Source organism: Macaca nemestrina, chromosome 2, assembly GCF_043159975.1.
Source record: "Macaca nemestrina isolate mMacNem1 chromosome 2, mMacNem.hap1, whole genome shotgun sequence".
Taxonomy (NCBI): Eukaryota; Metazoa; Chordata; class Mammalia; order Primates; family Cercopithecidae; genus Macaca; species Macaca nemestrina.
This window is the reverse complement of record NC_092126.1, coordinates 95,458,917-95,480,028: the sequence shown is the minus strand read 5'-3', so window position 1 is coordinate 95,480,028 and position 21,112 is coordinate 95,458,917. Positions and strand designations below refer to the sequence as shown.

The 21,112-nt window shown below is 37.4% G+C and overlaps 2 long non-coding RNA genes across 5 annotated transcripts in view; one reads left to right on the top strand and one right to left on the bottom strand.

Annotated features, from left to right (window-relative positions):
* Positions 1–21,112, top strand: part of LOC105480096 (uncharacterized) — a 121,401-nt gene that overhangs the window by 45,027 nt on the left and 55,262 nt on the right. The gene's annotated exons all lie outside the window — the stretch shown is intronic.
* Positions 4,028–16,815, bottom strand: LOC105480095 (uncharacterized). Its single transcript, XR_986285.2, has 3 exons — positions 16,611–16,815; positions 13,508–13,647; positions 4,028–8,356 (listed from the first exon to the last, which is right to left on the bottom strand). It is a non-coding gene; the product is annotated as an uncharacterized lncRNA (long non-coding RNA).

The window sequence follows — 21,112 nt, the reverse complement described above, 5'->3', positions numbered from 1 at the left end:
GTGAAAACTTGAGGGGGTAGTGCTTTTAATTTTGAAATCTAAAAAGAGCTAAAAGGTTCTTTCTGCTCTGTATCTGGCCATTCTAAGAGCCATTCTGCCCAAATAATACCAATTTAACATAGGGTAGGGAGATGGGAAAAGTAATAGAAATTGCACTAAACTAGGATCTTTATAATGACTGCATTTTTTCTAGGTGAGAGGTGTTATTCTATTTTACATATTAAGAAACTGAGACTCTGAAAAATGAGATGTCACAGAGTTAGTAAGGGGTAGAGCCACGTATTCAAGTCTCGGTGTGACTGCAAAATCCTCCATAACTGTGCTGTTCAATATGATAATTACTAGCCATTATAGCCCTTTTAATTAAAATTAAAATTAAATTTAATAAAATATTCAATTCCTTAGTCAAACTTCAGGTGCTCATTAACTGCATGTGGTTGGTGGCTAGTATTGAACAATGCAGATGTAGAATATTTTCTCCATCAAAGAAAGTTCTGTTGGACTGTGCCTCTCTATAACCATGTTGAGAACTTTGTTTGGCAGAAGTATTTGTGGAAAATAACAGTAGTGAAACTCTTCTATGTTAGTGAAGAATGGTGGAGGTAAAGGGAAAGATTGATGTACTTGGAAAATCTTTAACAAAGAAAGTCGTTTAGTTGTAGACACATAGCATTAACTAAGCCAATGGCAACGATAATAGTAGTATCTAATTGTTCACTGCTTCTTATGTGGTAGGTACTATTCTAAACTTTATGCATATGAACTTATTTAATCCTCACAAAAATCCTACAAAGCAAATGCCATATGATCTCCATTTTATAGATGAGGAAACTGAGGCACGGTGAAGTCAAGCCACTTCCTAAGGTTATCCAGATAAAGGAAAGTAAACCAGGATTGTAAACCAAATAGTCTGGCTTCAGATACTGGATGCATAACCATTATGTCATACAAGAATGTTTTACAAGCGTACATAGGAGAAAGTTTTGAGAGTAAGTTGCTGGTTAGAAATGGAGGTATAAAAAAACAATGCATTGTTCTTAAAAAACAGAGTAAACTGAAAACCAAGCAATACTTCCTTTTGCATGCTGTCTGTGTGCATGTGTGTGCAGTATAAGTACATGTTACATATAATTTTATATGCATAAAATACATATTTTAAGTACATACACACACATATATACAAAATTTGTGTCTCTCTGTGTGTGTATGCATAGCAGTTTATGAGACCAAGTCAGATATAGTATTGTTAATGGGAAGTAAATAAGATAAAAGGAAAGGATATTGTAATTGGAAAGCAATAACTATTATATAGTTAATTATTGGTAAAATTTATTTTCTCTGCCTGCTTCAACCATAAGTAAGGGAGAAAAATGTTGGTTAAAATCAAACCCAAATGAACTAATCTCATTGTTTTCGTAAATTTTCAAGTTTGCAAAGTAGGTTTAAAAGTTTTGCAAATGTTTCAGGAAAATTTTGGAAGAAGGATTTCAGATTTGACTTGAATGACCAGAATTTAAATTCCTGTTATCTGTGTGTAAGGTGTGCACTTGGAAGTTAAGAATTCTTTTGTATCTACTTATCTAATGCATTCCCAAATGATGTTCACTTGCCCATCCATCTCAGTTTTATCCTCACCATTATCCTCACAAAGGATGATAATTTTTCACAACAAGTACCACATGCGTGTTGGGGCCATTGCCATTTCAAGTGTTAAGAGTGGTTCTAGGCTGGGTGTGGTGGCTCACACCTGTAATCCCAGAACTTTGGGAGGTTGAGGCAGGTGGATCATTTGAGGTCAGGAGTTTGAGACCAGCCTGGCCAACATGGCGAAACCCCATTTCTACTAAAAATACAAAAACAAAAACAAAAACAAAAACAAAAAAAGCCAGGAGTGGTGGCACACACCTGTAATTCCAGCTACTGGGGAGGTTGAAGCATGAGAATAGCTTGAACCCGGGAGGTGGAGATTGCAGTGAGCAGAGATTGCACCACTGCTGTCAGCCTGGGCAACAGAGCAAGACTCTGGCTCCTTAAAAAAAGAAAAAAAGGACTGTGGTGTTATTGATATCATACTTGTTGGGTGGGTTAGTCCTGTGGATATAGCTTTTATTTTAAGTAAATACAGAAGTACTTAGAAAGTGCTAGCACTTATGCTTATAATTTTTCAATTAGGAACAATAATACGTAAACCTAAATTAAATTTTCATCATTAACAAAGTCCTTTAGTTCTCAAGTGGAAACAATTTAAAACTAGGTTTATTTTGTAACATTTTTGCTAATGAGTAGTTTTTTGTTTTTTTTTTTAAGTATGGGAAACATGGCTTTTTTTTTTTAAAACAGAAATGCAACTAGTAATGTAAGTTCTGTTTGGTATAACGTTCTACATTAAGATACTACCCGTGAAAACAAAATGCTCATTACCTTTCTGGTGATAGCTAAGCGTCACCTTAACAAATTGGCTTGTGACCTCAGACTGCATCACTATGACCATATCTGAAACATTCTCTTAACTTTGTAATGGTTATGATCTTACCTATCTTCCCGATCACTATGCCCATTTTAAATACTTATTTTAAACCAAATGAAAAATCTTTATTATAGAACAGAATGGAGAATTTTTAAAACAATTATTCATAAAAATATTCATTTTTTCCTCAAGAAGATAAAGTGCACTATTACACACTGACTATTACACACTATTACACACTATTACACACTATTACACACTGACTATTACACCCTGACTATTACACACTATTATACACTATTACACACTGACTATTACACACTGACTATTACACACTATTACACACTATTACACACTGACTATTACACACTGACTATTACACACTATTACACACTGACTATTACACACAGGAATTGGTGACCTGAATTTTATCTTTTTGAGCTGTAATTTTAATGTTAGAAACAGCTGTAGGGATCATCTAGTCCTTCTCTCTTAGAAGCTTTAGTAGACCGACCCCAACACTGCACACAGCTAAAACTTGAGCCTGGATTCTCTCTCTAGGAGGCACTAACCAACCAAATCTCAACATGTTTTGTTCACTTTTGACCAAATCTTGATTTAATAAACATTTAAACCACTTGAGAAATAGATTGCTATTTTGCTTTGCTTAGCTGCTGCAATTAAATATGCACTAAGTCTCCTGTGCACATGATCCGTGCAGCACTGTGCTGAGTCTATGAAACCACAGAACTAGAAGGGACCTTTGAGATTATCTAGTTCAATTGCCCTGGCTTTCAGATGGAGAAAATGAGAAGTGAACGGGTGTTACAGGGCCACACAGCTAGCCAGCATCAGATCTGTGCCCCTATTCCAGATGGCCTGACCTCGAGTCTGGTCGTCCTATTACTATGCTGTTTCCAGTGGAGTGTACAGTTCCGAGGGTATAGTCAGGTGTTCAAACAAGGATCCAAACATTGCTGAGGCCTATTGACTCTTGTTCCTGTTGCCTTATGGGTGGTTGGGACATTGACAAAGCATAAATATTTGCCAAAGAATCATGAATAAGCTCAGCTGGAAATCAACTTTGATATGCAAATGACAGAGGTGGTTATAAACATGAAAAAAAGTTTTTTTTTAAATTAAAAAAAAAGTAAGTGGTAAAGCACATGGGGTCAGGCAAGCCATTTAAGAAAATGGCCTTCTCCATGGCATCTCATTGCTTTGGGAATATTGCAGTGGAATGGGAGCTTTGATAATCTCTGTGAAGAATAATGGCAAGGGGAAAGAAGGCTGCTTGTCGACAGTAACCTACAGACAAATGAAAACCCGGGCTGTGTCCTGAGAGTTTTAGGTAATCCAGGCTCATAATTTGATTTGAGAAGAGCTACTCCAGGCTACTGTGTAATTATAGAAGCATTCACTCGGCTGGCTCCTGTTCGCCTCATCACGTTCTACTTCATTGCCCTTTATACTAAAGCCCCTGTTGATGAGAGGGCGGAAACAGTAAGTACAAATAAAGCAATTAGCAGGTGGGGAATGCTACCACTGTTTAAGGATAACATACAATCTTTATTGGTACTTATTAAGTAGAAGTCTAGAGCTTAGAGACAAAGGGAAATATCACAAGCCACAAAAATGAAAAGGAGTGTGGGAACAAAAAGAGAATGGGGAAAAATTATACCGACGTTTATCTACTTCATATTTCACAAATCTTATCCCAGAGGCTGGTTTAAAAAATACTATTAAACCTCCAGTTTATTTATATTATAGTGAGTTATGTTCTCAACTAAAATTCACCTTCCAGTTTTCTTCCTTTTTCGGACCTACTCTTTTATGATGTGAATTAGGTTGAAAAACGTTTTAAACAGTTACTGTGTTCCATTGAGTTTTGAATTGGGGTTGTAGTTAAATCCGCCAGCAGGGGGAGTTAGGATAATTAACAAACCTTGGCAGGTCCTGACATTTAGAACATAGATTCATAGGCACTGTTGGCAGCACTGAAAATGCCCACCGTAGATAAGGAATATAATGGGCAAAAGGAGGAAAGCAAGAGGATTTCAAGTGTTCTTGAAATCCCAGCACAGGATATTGAAGATGGACAAGAAAATAGGGCACAGGCTTTCTACCTCCATTTGCAGAGTAATCCATGCACTCTGATTCTTGGTTTACTTATCTGAAAGCAGGGATAATATAACTCTGTTCATCCAGAATGCTGTAATTCTCATATCTTAGTAGATAGCCTTGCTCTTCATGCTCTAGCCTTATTTCTTCCATCTGAGCACCAAGGTAGAGTATAAATGATTGCCGTGCTTCTTAGAGCAGCCACAAGAAGATGTCGCCTGCATCTGATTTGGGCCTGGTGTCTTTGTCCTTGCATGCCTTATTAATTAAAGCTCTGCTGTCAACTTCAACTGCCTAAACAGGATGTAGTCTCCAATTTGAATAGATTTCCAAGCAGTCAACTTGAAAGAAAGGTATGGGAGTTTGCAGAAAAATCAATATGCTTTTCCTTTGCCTTAGTAGCAGGAGGGTACTTTGGACAGAGACATGTACAGATACTTAGAAAGATAAAGTTTTATACTGGCAGTAGAAATTAATATTGCGAAATTAAATCTTTATCTTCATCTTAAAAAAACTTAGCTTCTTTTAGGGAAAACTTCTGGTTCTCGTTTCAGGTTTTACGCACTCCTCTTTTTCGTCCTCCATCACCTAGCCGCCACTTGAGGCAGACCCAGAGTGTCAAAAGTAAAAGCTCTTGGACAATAATACTGAGAAAAATGTTTATTTTACCCTTTGGCGGAAATCACAGCACCTTCATAGGGCAGGACATTATCTCAGCCAGATCAAATATCTAAAGATAATCGTGACCAGGCCTTCCCAAGTATCATTCAAGGGAGGTGACTTACGTAGGCAAAGCAGGGAAGAATAGCTTCCAGAAGTCTGCAAAATGCTTAGAACTTAGTGTTAATGTCTTTGGTACCTTTTGATAGTGCTAGTAAATATATAAATATGCATATCACAAATTTTCTTTTGGAAAGTGTACATTGTGTATTTAAAACAGATTTTATTTGAGGCTCACCAATATGCTCATGAATTTTTATGATCCCAGTCCTACATGTTCAAAACCATTGAAATTCTCAAATGACAAATACTAAGCCATAATTTCATAAATATACAGAATTTTCATTTGTAGTATCTCTCATTTCCATCATCATCCTCTTCATAATTGCCACTGTCCACTGAATTCGTTTTAGTGCTTCATAGTTTTAAAGGTGTTCCATAGTCATGAACTTACTTAATTCTTAACAATCTGTGAATTTGACAGGTGATACAATGTGATTTTGCAAATAAAGAAACAGACACAGAGAAGCTCTGTGACCTACTCAGGGATGGCTCTGTTTGGGATAGTTATCTAAGGGTCTAGGTCAGTTCGAATCGGGTCTCCATCTATTATCAAATGCAAGAAACTGGAAATAGTTTCAGTAACTATTCAGCTCTTGTGTATTATTAGTACTAAGTAAAAAAAAAAAAACAGAACAAAATATTCACACATCCTCTTGTGCCTGGGAATCGTGGTATTTTAGAAATGTGGCAAGTGGTAGAACAGGATACAGAGAGTCTGACTCACCTTTCTACCCTTCCCTTTTTCACCTCTGCATCTTTCCTTTTGTGTCAGATTAAAAAATAAAGTAATGGGCAAACCTAGATGGTCGTGGTTGAGCAGAAGGACTTGTGATTGTAACTGCTTAAACCTGTGAACAAGACTTCAAAAATAATCCCTCAGATGCCTTTCTTCTCTAAGATCTCACCCCACTCTGGGGCACAAGAACTTGGTTGTACTTTTGGGAAGGCTGTCCAGAATTTTTCTGCTTTGGCAAACCCAGAGGTGCACCATTTCTGCGTCGAGTTCATCTCCTCCAATGTAGACTCCTGGTAAACTCTTTTGCGTTACATATTGATATGTAGTTTGCCTTTGATCATTGCAATTTATATTTGATGACAAGGAACCTTTCCAAGAACATACTCATTTGACAGTTCGAAGGGCTGAACAAATGTCTTTATTTTTATTTATTCATTTTTGAGATGGGGTCTTGCTCTGTAGCCCAGGCTGGAGTGCAATGGCATAATCTTGGCTCACTCCAATCTCCGCCTCCTCAGTTCAAGCGATTCTCATGCCTCAACTTCTGGAGTAGCTGGGACTACAGATGCATACAAGCATGCCTGGCTAATTTTTATATTTATTTTATTTTATTTTTTTTTGAGACAGAGTCTCATTCTGTTGCCCGGGCTGGAGTGCAATGGCGAGATCTCAGCTCACTGCAACCTCTGCCTCCTGGGTTCAAGCTATTCTCCTGCGTCAGCCTCTTGAGTAGCCGGGGTTACAGGTGCATGCCACCATGCCCGGCTAATTTTTGTACTTTTAGTAGAGACAGGGTTCCTTCATGTTGGTCAGGCTGGTCTCGAACTCCTGGCCTCAGGTAATCTGCGCGCCTCAGCCTCCCAAAGTGCTAGGATTACAGGCATGAGCCACCACTCCTGGCCAAATGTCTTTATCTTTAAAACAAGCATTTCAGTCTACAATATTTGTAAAGGATTGGGATTTGTTCTAATTAGATTTGTTCTCGTGGAGGACAGCATTGTTTTTATTGGCTTGTGAATGTGACCAGAGATACTTGCAATCTAACTCACACATGGGTTCTCTAGTTCACAATGTCCCACCTGGATGCCTTTTAGGCTTTCTTCTCCTCATAGCCTGCCACCTCTTTGGGCCTGGCCTGGAGGAAGCCTAAGTGAATCGTCTCCTCATAGAATCAAAAGTAGACCATAAATGATGATGAATGCTTCCAGGTTGCCTGGAGCCACTGCACCTGATGCCATTTGAAACTCCCGCAGGAAATACTGGGCATCCCATTCCAAGTGTCCTTGAAGCCCGTGGCAAATTCCTCTTGTTCACTCCAAAAGCATGCTTCCTGTTGTTTTTGGGTGGTCTTCCCAATACCTAGACCTGAGAATGTTTAACAGAGAAAATAAAGAGCATATTTTGAATTTTCAAGTAAAATACTCTCTGATTGGTAGAACTTGGTTTTGATAGCAGAGTGTGGAAATAGCATGGCTGTTTATTTACTATGAGCATTTTGTGACAAACAGGCCTGATTCAGGGTATGATAGCACCACCCCTCAGTCTCTGAAGTGGCCAATTTCTCCCAGCTGTTCAGGCCGGTTTCTGACTAAGCAAGTTGTTTCTTTTAGATCCTGTCTTCGAGGCAGTTTCTGATGGTAGACAGAGGACACATTTTTCTCTGCTCATCCATGTGTCTGTACAATCATTGGCTGCTCAGACACTCCAGGTTGGAGGTCTATATAAGTTACCCTCACCAGCCTTTCTGAACCAGACGCAAAGGACGCACCCCAACTGGCTTGTAAAAGCAGTACATCTAATCACACAATGCCTCTATAATGTGGTTTTTAAAATTAAGTGACCCACAGGATATTAATCTGGTGGTAACAACTCCCAAGGGATGTAGCACTGGCAAACACTTCAAGAGCTGCTAGTACTCCTATTAAATGTGATGTTCATTTTGTCTAAACATATGGAAATAAAACTAAGCCATGGGAGAACTTCAGTTCTGTACATGCTATAGTGTTCATAAACCTGTCATAAATAAGTGTCTCTTAAAAAGAAACCAATTAATAAATGTGCATTGAATCGCAAAGCGTAAATATTCCATAATACAGGGTCTCTCCTCCCCACACCCTCCACCAGCATTCCTATCCCTGCCAGGGCCGCCCCGCCGCCTCCCTGTTACTTAAGCTGTTATAACATTTTCCACTTTGTGGCCCATCTCGGTTTTGTTGTTGTTGATTGAGTTATTTGGTTGGTTCAGAGGCCTGAAAAAATAAAGAAAAAAAAATCTGTAAGCTATAAAACTCAGCTTCTTTCTTCCTTTGTCTGTGTATTAGAGTCTGGCTTGGCACTAGAACCCCACCCCAAACCTCCCACCGAGAGTATGTCATATTTCTATATGCTCATGCATGTTCAGCTCTACCTCTTTTGAAATGATGCCCAAAGCCCAGCAATGTTTACATAAGTAAAAGGGAGTTTCACTTTTACGCTGTAATTTCTACATGGAGCAGAGAGTTTTCCTAGCCATACCTTATACTTTGTTCATAGGTGAACTTTTATTTTTCTGATATGATGGTTTTATCCAGCTTTGACAACAGATTTCTTTAGGAGATTACACACCTGGAATTAACTTTTTCTGCCAAGAATTACAGTGCACCTGGAAGTACTAAATCATTTTTATCTATGTTTTAGAAGCTTTGTGTAGTGAAATTGCATATCTCAAACTTGACTTGTCTCTTGAAGAGAAGCTTAAGGACTGGAGTCGGGTAGATATGAATATGCTGGTACTACAGAGTAAATACATCCAGGGTGTGTTTACTTTTCACCAGTCAAATACTCACTACCTGAACACCATCTCCCTGAGTACCTCACTTCTTAAATGACTCCGCTTCCTGCATAACATATGGAAATGTGAGTATGCACTTTCAGCAGATTGTTTGCTATGTTTACACCAGTTCTAACACTAATCCCCATTAATGTTTGATATAGTCCCCAACAGGTTTCAGAAGATGTCAGACACCATATCTACTGTGTGTGTGTTTGGCATGATACACACTCAAACAAGGAGAGTGATAAAGAAGGATTTTTAGAGATTTCTTTCCTAAAGATATTTGCTAACTAGATTAAATATTTTGAGAATGGGAAATACTTTGTATGAGTATGAATGACATCAAAATATAACATCCTTTAATTTAAAAAATAGGCAGGGAGTTCATTATAAATAGTCATACCATCCATTTGGAGACGTATTACATTTTCTGTTATGAAACTGTGGATAAAGTCTTGCGAGGTACAACTGTAAGACTATCTTCAAGAGATTTAGGATTACGAGTCAGAAAATTTATTAAAACTCATGCCTACACATTAGAAAGATAATATTGTGTGAGTATTAGAAATTACATGATTTCTTGGGGGTGGGGAGGGTAGTGTTATAGGAAATTTAGAGAAAAAAAGTCTTCAATCTTTAAGTTTTGCTATCAGTGTTAGAGCTCCTGTTTTTGTCATGAAACCAGGATATGCTCTCATTTTCCTGACGTGAAGTAGCATTGCTAGAACAACAAACGCTTTTCATCCCTAGGCATCCTGAAGTTTGCCAAACTGGTTCTGCTTATTCTTGTCGAACAAGGATAATTTCTTCTCTTGGTCGTCTCTGATACAGTGTCAGCATTTTAAAGGTCAAAAGTTACCATAGTGACAAATTACTTGAGTATAAACATTTATTCTGTTTAGACAAAAATGCTCTAAGATTAAGAAAAGGTTTAGAAAAATCATGGATAAACCAACACATTTATTTTGATGGATTTCTTTCTCAGGCAACATAAGAATGATATTATAAGTGATACTGTAAATAATGTTTAGTAAAAAAAAAGAGTACAGAAAAACAAAATATAGATACATTAAAATATATCTACTATCAAATTCAAATATAAATAGTTGAATTTCACAAATTACTATTTTCTGTTACTGTGGTTTAATTTTACATGAATGTGACTAAATTCTGCCCTGGTTATAGATAAACTCATTATGTTCTTTAAGTAGTTCGAATTTCCTGATAACCAGGAGTCAAACTGAAGAACAAGCAGAATTAGTAGCCAAGTCTAATAAACGACTGGGAAAAATTGTATCTGTCTCATCCTCCTGGTTCCCACACACTCTAGTTACATCATTACTTAGCCTGTAAATTTGGAGGCCAATTGGGCTCCAGAGCTTGGGTCAGGTGACCAAAACATCAAAATGTGTCTGAAACTCTACCCTAAAGATGGGGTTTCAGTAGGGCCTCTGGATAGCTGACTCCTCTGCGGCTGCTGTGCAATTTTCGTATTTTATTTCACCTTTGCTTTCAGGCTTAGCTTTTGGTCCCACAGATTGATGGCTGAAGCAAACTCGTTGATTTGGGTTTTTCTGTGCAGGTGCATGGGCAAAATTATTTCCTGTACCACATACTACAATCAGTTATGCAATAGCTTAAAAGAAAACAAAAACAGAAACTAGACCTTTCTTTATGAATTGGTTTTCATCAGAGATCATTCTAACCCCTTATTTTTATTTCATCTTTTTTTTTTTGGTTTTGAAAACTGTTTTGGATTTTGTGATATTTTAAAACATAATTTAATGTCTAAATTCACAAAACTTAAAAACCAAGGTTATTAGAGCCACTGGCTGCAACTCCCCATCGATGGAGCTGAAATGCTCTGCTCCTCTTAAAAGGAGCGGAATGTGTAACTCTATCCCCTTGCTAAGGTTTCACAGGGCAAGTATAGTGATGACAACAACTACTTGTTTTCTGCAGATGTAGAAAGGCAATTTTTTTTTTTTTTACATGTGCAGGAAGCAACAAAAAACCTGGTCTTCAGGGACAGGTGAGTGAATTGCCTTGCAAGAAATAAACCAAATAATCCTTAAAGTTGTAGTAACATATACAGAACCAAAAGCTTGACATCTCTGTACACAAACCTATTTTCATGTTCGGATTTACATTTCTCTTGATTGCTACAAGAGGGGCTATGATCGTTTCTAGTTGGGAGTTTGTTTCAATGGAGTAAAATCCATCAGAAATGAAAAATATCCTTGATAAATTGTTATCAGGTATTTAACAAATCTTTTCAGGAAGCAGGGATGATGCACTAAAGAAGGAGAAAACTCAGGTGAAAATTAATCTTGTTAAAAACCAAGGCAAACAAACAAACAACAACAGCAACAACAAAAAGAAAACCAAGGCAAACAAACAACAACAAAAAGAAAAACCAAGGCAAACAAAACAAATTATCCTTCTTCTTGGATCAAATAACTGCATGAACTCTATTCCGTGACTTACACAGCAAACATTAGTATGTACTAATTATCATGCTGCAGGATAAGGATACAAAGAAGGTAATGAGATATGATAATAATGATAATGATAACAGCTACCATTTATGTAGTGCTCACGGCATACCATACTGTACTGAGCACTCTACATTTATCCTAATCCTCACATTAATTCAAGAAGATAATTATTCCATTTTACAGAAGGAGAAACTGAGGATCAAAGAAGATAAATGATTTGCTCATGATCATGCTTCGGTTATGTGGCGAGCCATAGAGATAGAATTTCAATCTACATTGGATTTAATCTAGGAACTCTGTCCATAACTGTTCTCCCACATTTTCTAGAGATCGAATAGAGATACAAGTCTTTCTTTGTCCTTAGGTGGTTTTAATCCCGTGGTGGAGTAAACTAGATGAAGAAATAATTGACATTACACTTGTTAAAATATCAACAGGGCTAAGTGATTTAGGAAAGTCAAAGTTTCAGGGAAGAAGTGATTTGGATCAGAACTTTTCTTAGGAACCCTGTGTCTATGGCATCGGAGCAGGGAAGAGTGTAGGTGGTAGATTAATGTTTGGTTATCTTTTCCCCTTCAGGTAATCCTTTGGAAAGAATTGATTTCTAGTTTTATTCTGCAAAACTATCACTGAAAGTGCTGTGTAAGACAGAGCAAACTCCTGTCCCTACAGGTGCCTGCCAAATAAAGTAACTAGGTGCTCACATATTTTCCAGTACAAGTACTTCATTTTTAATTCATGGTCCAGGTCCTCAGTACATGCTGTTACTAATATTAGGTTTCAGCAGAGAATAATGAACAGGAACACAGGCCTGAATGTCTTAACATTTTTTAAACGACGTTTGCAGTGTGAAATTCTATTTCTGGCTTAACTGGAGTCTTTACATAAACAAGAGGAGGGCTCTGCAGTGTTGGGGAGGCATAATAGTCCCACAGCTTAGCAACAGAAAAGATAAGAGTCAGCATGATTCGGAACTGGTAGAAGGTTAATGCAGGCAGGACTTTTCCCCTTTTAGGTCTCAGCATAGTATTCTTATGTTGGACAAGAAAAGGAGAGGTCTTCTGAGTTAGGATTCTAACTGGAAAGCCTAGATCAGCTCCTTGGGGTGAAGCTTTATTCCATCAGAAAAGGAGGGAGGAGGAGAACTTGCTCTGGTTGGGGAATAGTACTGTTCAAATGGCCCCCAAAGCAGCGCTGACTTCTCCGTTAGGTGCAGCAGGCAGTGTTTACGGGGCCTATGGTACTTTCAATGTTTTAATTACATGTAAAACAAAGAAGAAAAATGAACCTAATGATAATGAATATATGATGATGAATTCAGCCTTGTTTATATTCATCTTGATACCAGTAGAGTTGTAAAGTATAACTTTTAATTATTTTTTGGAAGAAGGGATAATGGCAAAATGCCTGCACCCCATGAAAGTCATCATGTGGTCCTGCCCCAAAGAGGCCATTGAAGCAAGTTAAATGACTTTACTAGACAACCTGTTTTTTTTCCCCTTACTAGTGTTTTCTCACCGTAGATTCTACTGACAGCGAGTCTCTGAGAAAAAACACAAAAAACTCTCTTGGTTAACAAAAGCATCAAACGCACATTCCCTCTAGGTTTCTAACAGTGCCCTGACTGGCATAGAGTTGGCATTTAACAATTGGTTGTATATATTGGACACTGATTTAAAGAAAAAGCACACTGATATACTTATTCATTAAGTATAACTATTTATTGAGCATCAGCTGTGTGCCAGGCACTGTACTAGGTGCTACGGATATAACAGGAAATAAGATATTCTTCCTTAATTCCAAAAGCTTCAGAGAAAGTCAGTAAGAAGAAACATAAAAATGACATTTTCAGGAGGTAGTGGGTTGATAAAAATGAGGTAGGGGAAATCCTTGCTTTCTGATTTTCAGTTTAAAAAGTGTATCAACCTCCCAATTAAAAGAGGTTTTCTTCTATGACATTCAGACACAAGCTAAAATGGTCATAAATACATGAAACAGAGATATCGCATTGTATATGGTAGCTAAGCTTCTTATTTAAAAATAAAGGATGTTGAATGATTTTCAGTGAAATGAGAACTGCTAAAGCTCACCTGACTGGGGTGATTTTGGCCATCCAAGCACTCAGACTTGGTGAGTGTTTATTCTGCGGGAGGGCTAAAGCTACTGCTGGGCAGCTTCTTCCTCACTGTTGCTGGGCCTGCTGGGAGTCACGATAAATTTTGAGATTCATCTGAAAAAAGAACAAGTTTCACAAGAGCTCTCCAAGTCACTTGGTTTGAAGTAAACACCAAACTCAAATCATTTAGTTTCTCATGATGAGACTTTCAGGCAACATGTAGATCTTGCCTGGTCCGTTTATATAACAGACTTGTGTCTACCACGTGCCCTACATGTATCGGGCTTTGTGCTAATGTTTGGTTTCGAGAGAGGAACAAAACAGACAATGGCTCTGCCCGCATGGAGTTGAGTTTCCCATTTTCTTGTTGGAGAGGGAGAGGTAATACAAATTTCAAACAACAGACGGGGTAACTGCAGGGTTCTAGAAGTACCATTCTAGTGGCTATCTTTTATTTTGACTTTTTGGTAACAGCAACCCAATTCTCCTTGGCATGTTGTCTTATATTGGTCAAGAGATTCTGTCTCTCTCTAGCCAGGAAGTGGGCTTGTGACCCAAGCTTAATCAGAATCTCTTTCCTGGAGTTTTGAGGGGCTTGGTGTTGATTCCATGAGCATGTGGCCAGATTCTGGAAAGAAGGTCCCCATTGATATCGCAGAATAGTCATGAACACCCATAATGGACTGGACCAGTGAGTTAAGGGTACCTTTTGCTTTACTTTGCCATTCATTGGGCTGGGTTATTAAACTAGATTGACCCTAAATTCCTTTCACCTAGTGCTTCCTTTTTGGAAATCAATAGGGATCATTAAGAAGAAGAATGTAAGCGCAGACATACTGACTGGGTCAGCATGGTATAATGGAAAGAGCTTGGGGTTGTGCTGATTTTGGTATGCTTACCGGGCAGTTTCCCCCAGTCTAAAATTGGAAGCATAACACCAGCTCCACAAGGTTTTTGGGAAGTTTAAATCTAGACGGCCCTATTTAATGCCCATGCCCATGAATGTTAGTTCTTTGCCCTTACCTACTTTCACTTCTCCTGCCCAAACCCCACCACATGCTGTCTTCATAAATAGTATGTTGCCAAGTTGGCTGGAAATTTTAAAATAATGGCAAAAATGTGCAATAACAACTCTGGAGAAAGAGATGAGATGGGGTTGGAAAGCTGATAAGTGAATCTTCAGCGACTTCCTCCTCCCTTCAGATAGTGTGGGCTTGGAGTGAAGTGTGGGCCGGAAATTTGACAATTGGCTAGATCTGTGGCTCGTGAACTCTGCCTGGCATGAACACTTCTATTTCAGCACATCTGTGATTGCCATATCACCAGCATTTGCAGAAATGGAGGATTAATTTTATTGTGCATTAGCTCAGCAGATCTGGTGACATAATATTGCACTACGAAGAAGGATTACTCACCAGTTTCTGGATGCTACATTTTTAGAAACTAACTCCACTTAACGATAAGTGTTGGATCTAACAACTTCCCCCTTTTCCCTACTCCCACTCTCCAATCACCCAACCAACAAATATTCCTTAATGTAAAAACCAGCTCTCATGGGACCAGATGGATACAATTTTTCTTCAGGATAAAATTCTGGATATTTCCCCAAAGTAAAGGTTTTATAATACTTCTTCATTTATTAAAAACAGATGTGCCATGTTTATAATATTGCTCCAAGCCCCCCCTGTTTTGGTTTATGGAAAGCAATTTGTGTAAGGTAAAATAATATAGCATTTGTGAGTCATTTCTGAAGAAAAAAATGCAAAAACTGTACAGTAGTCTGCAAGCCAGACAGGGCATACGGTCATAGGGAAATATGGCTACATCCCAGGGCAAACAAAGAGGAGACCTTGTTTCTACTTCTGTCGTACATCTACTCAGGGTTTCGACATATCCTCTTTTCACCTATGACCTCCATCTTCAGAAAAAGAGACTCAGAGACAGGCTGTTACTAAGGTCTAGTGGCTGGCAGAACTCAGTCGCACACTGCATCCTATAATCTTCCTACTTGCCACTAAGCCAGTAGCATTTCTCTTACCTGTTGTCTTTTTAAAAGAACTTTTCCCCCATCCTCATCTAGGCTACCTCATAGAGCCTTCTTCTTCTCCAGGTAGCACGCCTTAAAAACTATTCCTTCCTTTCTCTATAGCCTCTTTGTCCATTCTGTCATTTCTACTTGCTGATGTTTAACCAGCTGCTGGGCTACTGTGTCACTTAAGTAGCTGTATTTGATGTCTATGGAGTACAGAGTATACAGTGAGTAGGGCCCTGTGGACAAATGCAGAAATAAAATGTGTGTATGCGTGTTCTTTATTGAGTGCTTATTGCATGCCAGGCACTGCTCTAGTTAGTTTTTAGAGTTCGTTATATTTAATTTTCACAATTTTCTGTGAGGTATGAGTTTGGACAGACCTGCATTAAAGCCCTGCTCTACCATTTACTTGTAAAAATATGTAAGCTTTAAGTAGGGAGTATCCATATTTTTAGGGCTAATTCCTGTAATTTCTATTTGTATGGTTAAACAAAAAAAAAAAAAACAAAAAAAACAGCTTTTTCTCTTATATAGCCAGGGAAGATTTTCTTAAAAATTATTAAAAATATTCTGTCAATATTCTTTGTATTTGAAGCTCTGATGGCAAAACTGGATATATGCCATATTCATTTTTTTAACAGCATGAAGTACAAAGAAAGTGATAAAAAGTACACAAACTGCTTTAATTAATCTATGCAAGCAGCAGACAGTAAAATATAATGGTCTACTTATTCTTCTGTGATTGACAACCAATCCTTAGAGCAATTTGCACTCTGATCAGATAGCAGGTTTTCTCCCATAACCTTGAGGTCCAAGTCTCTCTGCCCTTTATTGTGAAATTATCTGCCCTTTGACCCTTTGAAAAGATGGAGTCCCACATCTTCTAAAAGCTTTCCCTGGGTCCTGCACTGATGTGTACAGTAAATGACTGATTGTCTCCATTATATGACCACGGCAGGCACAGAGAAATACCTAACTCATTTTAGCAAAACTTATCCTAATTGGAACTATAATCAAAGATAACTGGAATACTCCAGAAACTTACCTGGATTTGGTGTCTTTTGAAGTTTTGGTAAAATAAGTGGTACCTTCTTTGTGCTTGTATTTTCTTTCCTTCCAATAGGGGAGTGAGGAAGAAAAAAAATTGAAAGGAAAGCTAAAGCATCTCTTCTTGCACAACCTTCCCTTCTCTCTTTCTGTGTAGCAGAAGGTGACACTGGGCTGCTGGGCTGGTTCAGAGGGTTATGCACATAAAGTCCTTATCACCTGTGCTATTTAAAGTGGAATGGAAAAGTGCAGCTGAAAACATCCTGGGGGAAGCATTCTCTCCTAGGGCAGCCAGGGTACTTTTCATCTTCACCTGAAGGCAGCCCTCACCCAATTTAATGCATCATTTAGTTCAGCATTAGTGAAAAAATCCTCCCCAGGCCTGCTCACAATGACCCTAGGGCTCCATAGAAACAGACTGAGAAGGAGGGTTACCAGTTTTCGCTTCCTCGGTTAGATGTAGGAAAGGTAAACTGCAAACGTGGACATGGAGCCAAATGAGGAGGTTGAGGAGTGCAAGCTTTAAATGACAGAAAAGTGCTTTCTTTAAAGCTTCTGGGTCCTACCACCCAGCAGATAGGAGGAGAGCCTTGGATATAGTGACAGGTATGTAGGAAGGAAAGAAGGAAGGGAGGAAGAAGGAAGGAAAGAAAGATTACTGAGAACCCACTATGCTAAGTCTTTTGGCATTCTATCAGCTTCACAATACCATTTATGTTTTTATTATTCAATTGTAATTTTACAGAATAGCAAACAAATACTCCAAAGAGTTGGGTAATTTCTCCAAAAATGCAGACTAGCAAGGACAGGAACAGGAATTGAACCTAGATTATCTGTCCCAGTCCTTCCCTTTGCCCCTTTCAGGTGGCTTTGTTGTTCAGTGTTGACTCCAGGATTTCTACGTTAAATTAGGCCATAGTTCAATCTGTGGGAGACCTCAGCATCCCCCCAACTGGGAGCTTAAGGCCAGACCAGTAACAAGAGCTTATCTTCAGGGATGTTCAGGGGAGATGCCCCTCATACCCACTGGGAGGAAAAGGACAGGTACAGTATGGCTGTCTGTGGGTGGGGCTGCGGCACTAACATGTCCCTATTATGGGGATACCTGCCAGCCATAATATTGGTCCTACAGTTCAAAGTGAGTCAAAAGCCCATTGCTAATTTCTTTATACTTTCTAAATCTGAAAAAAAAAATCATTAAATCGCAAGACTCTTGTTGCTTTCTGCTAAGCTGTACATCGTGTCCCTGTCTTCAACAAACATGTGCTTTGGGATTATTATAATTTTGAAATTTAGTTTGATGATTCTTTAGGTTGATCAGCAAAATAAAGCAAGATAAGCTTTATCTTGCTTAGAGTGACTTGCTATGGAACTTCGTGCAGTCATTTGACGGGTTTACGGTGATTTGAAAGCAGACTTGTATCCCTGTCAACTGATCATCCTCCTTAATATCTGTGTAATTCACTACAAGAAGATGCAGTTTAATGCTCTCTGCCAAGGATATCTCTTGCCTCTTGTTATTACCGTTTTGAACCCAATGTTTGGAAGTTCTTTTGTGATTTGTCATTTAAGCAAAATATAGACAGATTAGCCTGTCTTCTAAGAAGAGAGGATAGTTTCAACGTGTGTAAAAGACACTTGCAGAGAAATTAAAAGTAATTGGGTTTGCTATGCTGATATTTTAGTATGGTAAATAAAACTCTTTCTCATGAAAACTTCTAAGATAATTGTTGACATGCTAATTTAAAAAAATAATTTAAACTAGTGGTCCAAGAATTTTGAGTTACCTGACTCTGGTCAAATGCCAACTTCAACATTTATTAGTTGTTTATTCTTGGGCAAGTTACATGGTTTGCAAAGTCTTATATTTATCATCTGTAAAATGGGATATTAACACCTAGTTAAGGAGTTTACTCAGGGAGATGAGGGTTAAATGAAATAAACTGACTAGTGTTTGCACTTAGTAAAAGACATTCATTAACATGGAATTTATTATTATTAATCCTAGAGAGCAGTGTGCATTTTTCAGTGTTTTGACTAGCTGGGATTTGGTGATATTATTTTGAATTTAAAACTCTCACAACCACAAAGGGCAGTAATCATAACGTACAAATATTTTTTTTAACATGGAGATGTTTGGAAATGGAAATCAGCCAACCTCCTAATCTGATAATTCTAATAGAAATGGGAATCCATGAAGATTGTTTTATTAAATCTTTACGTACAGACAAGCCCCTATATACAATGCAGATGTTATGATAGATGTCAGTACTGGTATTAAGGTATGCTTCATGTTCTCATTACTAATACACTGTGATTAATTCAAATAAATATACCAAGAATATATAGTAGTGCAATTTTCTACTTCCTCACCAAAAGAATTACATGTCTCTTATGTTTAAAGAACTCTCCTGCTAAAATTGATGGAAGATATCACATGGCAAATATAATGGTTTTTACCAGAACATGGTAAATGATTTTTTACTATGGAACATGAAAAATATCTCATAAACGACATTATTTTTATGTTAAAGGAGGAACTAAATAGCTACACACAAAATAACACCCATCAGAGGTTTGTTACATACGAATTTTATCTATGCCTTTTTTAGGTGTATTTGTGTTTTTAATGGCTACTATGTCTTTAGATAATGAGTTCTCTGAGCAATTACCTAGTGAGTTGGATAAAACACAGGTTTCATATTTAAATGTGCACTTATTTGGTAAGTAACTAAGACTTCTTGGGTTCACTTGCTTCTTCTGTAATTATGGATGGGGGTGCCTTCCTGGTGATATCAAGTTTGTAGAGTTTGTCAAGTAAGATTGTGGAAATTAGAGGGTTCTGAGGACAGAGCACTATACAATGTAAGAAATTCACTAACTTGCCTTCCTCCTGGGTGAAATAAATCTCCTCATTGTAGTGTCCTACTTATTGTGCCTAGGGATACTCATTAGAATTTGGTGAACAAATATATGTCAAAGACTTCATGTTTGAGAATTTCTTTAATGGATATGATGAAAAGTAAAAGAGCTAAAGATGCTACCATTGTCTGCAGATTGACTAGAGATTACCAGTGACTTTTAAAATGCAATTTATGACAAATTTTTTTTGTGTATTTTTTTTCTCTAAAACCTTTCTGTTACTCCTTAGATTAAGGAAATGTGGAAAATGGGACAATTCACATTGTCCTCAACTGAAATAAGTTACCCGTTTTACATTTATTTCATCTGAACAAAATTATTTATAATTTAATTTCCTTTCACTTTTCAAGAACTTGACTCTTAAGTAAATAAGAAGTGGATCTGCTTGCTTTTTAAGTTTATTTAATAATGTTTTTAAGAATAAATGTCCTTTAAGAATGGAATAGTAAATACAGGTTCCAAAGATCATTTGTGTAATGCCTGCATATAGTTCCCCAATAGTTTCCTTCCTGATCCTCCAAATCATAAAAAAAACCAAATTTTCTGATTTTAAATATTTTTTGTTTCAGGTAGTCTCCATCTTTACAAGTAAGATTAGTTGTAAATGTGGCCAACTTTTTTTTGGTCTTAATATTGTTTGAATATCAATAGATATTTTTTGCCGATAGAAATAAGGATAACAACAACAACAAAAAGAAATAATTTGAGAATGAGGCAGAGAAAAGGGTTCTTTATAAATAGATGCTTTCTGGAGTGGAAATTCATAGTTTCAAAAGGAATTAAGTCACTTAATTAGGTGGAGAATGGCATAGTACAACACAGACCCAGACACTGATTTCCCTTTCTGAGACATCTTTCTCATTCCAGTTTTCTCTTTAATCCTCTGTACTAATGATGAATGACATCATTATTCATATTACTGGCTTTCCAAAGTGAACTGATATTTGGCATAACCAAAAAGGTACAATATCTAAAAGCACTAGGATATTTTAAAACCAATCTTCTCAAGAAGAGATGATTATGCTTTACAGGAGGAAATATTTCTACCATTAGCCTTATTTCACTAACAAGTTTCTGGCCAAGAAGAAAGCAATAAATACCTACTCATGCTCAACTAATCTCAAATAACTTTTTAACAATCCATTTGTTTTGAAGTGCCAAATGCATATGCAGGATGTCGCCTCCCTGCCATTTCTTTATCACTTTTGTTGGATTTACTAGTACAAAAGAAATATGTCTTACAAAATTACTCTTAATCACATGGATTGAGATCAATAGTAAACTAAAATATTACATGTTGTCAACTGAAACGTTTCATCACATTTAATCTAACAGATCAGATTTGGGAGGCTACAAAATATGAACAATTCGCAGGAGAACAATGAATGGTAATTACTGAAGATGCCTATAAGATACATTTTATCAGTTCATGCCTTTTTGTTTTTCTAAGAGATGTTATGGTCTACCATCTACTCTTTAATATTGTCCATAATATCATGATCAAGAAAAAAGAGTTGCTTCAAGAAAATTTGAGCTGGAAAGACAAGATGCAAGTAACTTACATTATGATTTTTAAAT